The sequence below is a fragment of the Teleopsis dalmanni genome, chromosome 1 (assembly GCF_002237135.1).
Source record: "Teleopsis dalmanni isolate 2A chromosome 1, ASM223713v2, whole genome shotgun sequence".
Taxonomy (NCBI): domain Eukaryota; kingdom Metazoa; phylum Arthropoda; class Insecta; order Diptera; family Diopsidae; genus Teleopsis; species Teleopsis dalmanni.
In genome coordinates this window covers 75941730-75945659 of record NC_051846.1, presented here as the reverse complement: position 1 = coordinate 75945659, position 3930 = coordinate 75941730, and positions in this window count along the sequence as shown.

Genomic DNA, 3930 nt, shown 5'->3' with positions numbered 1-3930 from the left:
TTAAAAGCGATGATTAATCGTGTTTTTCCACAAATAGCCAAGTTCTGCACAAACTTTCAATGCTTAAGTTCCAAGTTTTGATGATGAGTATTTGGCAATACTTAAAACAAAATTTCAAAAAATAGCTTTTTTTTCGACATAATAAGTATAGTATCTTGTCTTTATTAAGATCGATTGTTAATGAATATAAATTGTACGTGTACATAATAACCTAGGTAAAAATTGCAACCTAAACTTAAAAATAGATCTGAAAGATTAGGTTAAACAAAGATTAAACTACATATTATACTACGATTAATATAAGAATAATATGTACTCTACAGTTAAAACTAAAAAATGGTTAGTAGAATCAATTTGTTTAATTTGAAATATATTTTGTGGTTGTTTGACATATATTAATAATTATGTTAAAGTTAAAAATGTAAGTAGTACAGTAATCCTCCCTATAACGCGTTTTCAATCACGGGCATTTCCCATATAACGCGGGGATTTATACAGTTCATAATTAGCTTCGCATACCTTTGCACGTGTGTATATGGAATATACGGGAGTAGCTTTATAACGCGTCTACTTATACCAATCTACCGCTTTATAGAGGGGATTACAGTATTTAGTTATTACTAAAAGTACATTTTTACAATAAATAAATAAAACAACTAAATTACTAAAAAAAATACTTTTACATGATTATTTACAAATAAGTGTAGATACATAAGGTACTGTTTTAGCTATTATGTGAATTAATCTTTACTTACCCCGCGACTGTGGCATATCCGGCCAATGTAGGTTGAGCTGCTGCTGCAGCAGCTGCACCATAAGCCGCTCTAGCGGCTACTGCTGTATATGTGGTAGCAGCGGTTGCGTATGCTGCTTGCTGAGCTTGTGACAAAGGCGTCTTTAGCAGTGGAGCTGTGGCCTGGAATAAATTTTGAACATTGCAATTAAAAATTTGAAATTCATTTGTAATAAAAAAAATATACAATAAACTACGGGTAATAGGGAAGTATAGTAAACAGCCTGAGTTTGTTTTGTACTACAATATTACAGACTCGAAAGCTGATATTTGTGTAAGTGGGGATGGTGTGTTCTGTGGGTGCTGATGGTGATTAAAGAATTAACTACAATTAACATTTAATGACTTTTAACAATTGTAAACATAAAACTAAGGTGGGATAATGCTACCAAATTTTTCAAATTCCAGCCAACATACATGTATCGTTTATTTATGTTATAAAAAATAATTGAAAGCTGTGACTTTGTGTGGAAAATTTTAAGTAATTTCATAAAAGCATGCAAAAAAAAGGAAATTTACAAATTTATGTAAATATATATTTACACACTTAAATATATTAAATATATTATTAAATACATCAAAGCTTAATTACAAAAGTTAAATAGTTTACATTAGTCAAATAGAAAAGTTGAGAGCAATATTTTCAGGATGCAAAAAACAATTCAACGAACACAACAAAATTTTATTAATTACAAGTTTATATATTTAAAAAAAAACAACAATAAACGGTCAATAATTCATTAGAGTTGTTTTTTTTTTTGTTAATTAATTTTTTTGTTTTGAATTTTTGATTTTTTACCAAAACATTTTGTGGTACCGGGATGCGGTTGATCGTATGAGGTGAACTGTTGTGAAGCGTTGTCACAGTGCGGCGCTGTAAGGTTTTTAATTAATTGTAAATTACACATACAATGTTTGTTTTTTGTTGTAATTGTTGTTGTAGATAAGGTAGTAAATTGCATATAATAATATAAATTATACTACATAAAGATTATTTACGAATTTCAACGAAAAAATTAATTATAAAATTAAACATAATAAGCCGGATATATGAAACAATGCGAAAAGTATAAAATTAAATTCAGCAGTTTAAAATATTAAAAGATGTATAATAAAAACATATTGAAATGGACTTAACTATAAGTTATATAAAAAGTAAGTTAAGGTCTTATCACATGCAACAATAAAAAAAATTTATAAAGGCAAGATTTTTACGTTTTACTACAAGTAGTTTTTAGTATGGTAAAAATATTATTAATTTTTTTTAAAGTTATTTTCTTTATGTATTTGATGTAACAATATAGTAAAATACATTTATTTTCACCATTAAATAAAATAATTCAAAGAAAATAAAGAACTCAATTTAATAAATAAAGATAACAACTGCGAATTTGTTACACATAAACAGATTAAATGGTTAAGCAAAAATTTTATAGTATCCTGATCCAACCCTAACAACAGCTTCATGATTCCTTTCCCTATTGTATTACGCGGTATATTACCATATATATGTGATATATTATAAAACTGCCGTAATGTAGTAAAAAAAAAGAAAAATAGCTGAATCATATTTCTTAGTTCCGAAATATTTTATGGTATAGACAAATTTTATACAACATAATGATTTAGATTTAGTAATGTACCCAGTTCATTTGTTCAAACTAAAATTCTTTCACCACATAATCATATACCTGTGCTCTAAATTTGAAACCACTAATAAAATTCATCAAGACAATGGTGGAAGTATTGGTTTGACTTCTTTTGTTCCTAAAGGATATAGTGTAGGAAACATTTTAACTAATTCAGAACGGAAGAATTGGCAAATAACTTATAGCAAATAAACTTTTCAGCAGATGATGGAAGTCACTCGCATATACATACATATATATTTTTTATTGCAGAATGAAGAGAGATTCCAATTTCATGATTGCCGTGAGTTGGCAACGGGTTTTAGTGAATTTTAATAATCTGATCAATATCATTACAACGCCATAAGCCAATATAATTGGTTTTTAATGTATTGAGCTTTAAAGTATATAGCCTAGTGGAAAAAACTACTTGAAATATTAAATTAACCAAAATGTTTTGTTTCATTGTGACTTCTGGAGAAATTCGAATCGTACCCAAAATATAATATAAGTATTAATATTGCTACCATTACTATAGAAATTGTTCAGCAATTTCGGTTCAACAAGTACAAAGTTTCTGTCTCTAAATTATTACTTGATATATCAACGAATTCTTTACACTTTATCAGAGAGAATGAGCTACAGTAAAAATTGTTCTCAGCATGCTCCACAAGACATACTTTTGTTTTAATATCTTTCGTAAGCGAAAAATTCTCCATTTGCATTAAAGAACACCCATCAGTTAGAATTGCAACCTGAAAAATGTACTGTTTAGGGCAGTGGTTCCTAACCTTTTTTGACCAAAAACCACTATGATATATTTTTTTCTAGTAGGGACCACAAAGTTTAAGAATAATAAACAGTATTATTATTTTAATATGCTTTAAGCATCTCTGGTATAATGTATAATGAATTGCATAAGTGCATAGGTACATTATAAAGACTATAAAATAGTTATACAATTACTTGAACATTTTTTATGTTTATTTTCTAACAAGTGAGGTAGGTCTCAACGGACACACTACAAATTATGTATCCATATCTGTTAAGTTTGATTCAGGAACCATTTTAAACCATCTCGCGGACCACGGGCGACTAGCGGACCATCAGTGCGAAACCACTGATTTAGTGGCTTTTATATCAATATAATTCTACAATACTTGAACCATTTTTAACTATCTTGCGGACCACGGGCGACTAGCGGACTATCAGTTCGGAACCACTGATTTAGTGGGTTTTATATCAATATAATTCTACAATACTTGAACCATTTTTACCGATGGACCTGCGGACCATCGGTTAGGAACTAACTTAGTGGCTTTTATATCAATATAATTCGACAATACTTGTTCAAGATTAAGGAAATCGAAATAACATTGTCAATGGCGTTCCGAACACCTACAGAAATTGTGTTGTACCGTGGTCAACTATATTCTCAGATTTATCTCTAGGAAAAGCATTTTTTTTTTTAAATTATTTTTTTTTTTAATTCAATGCGGACAAGTCAAT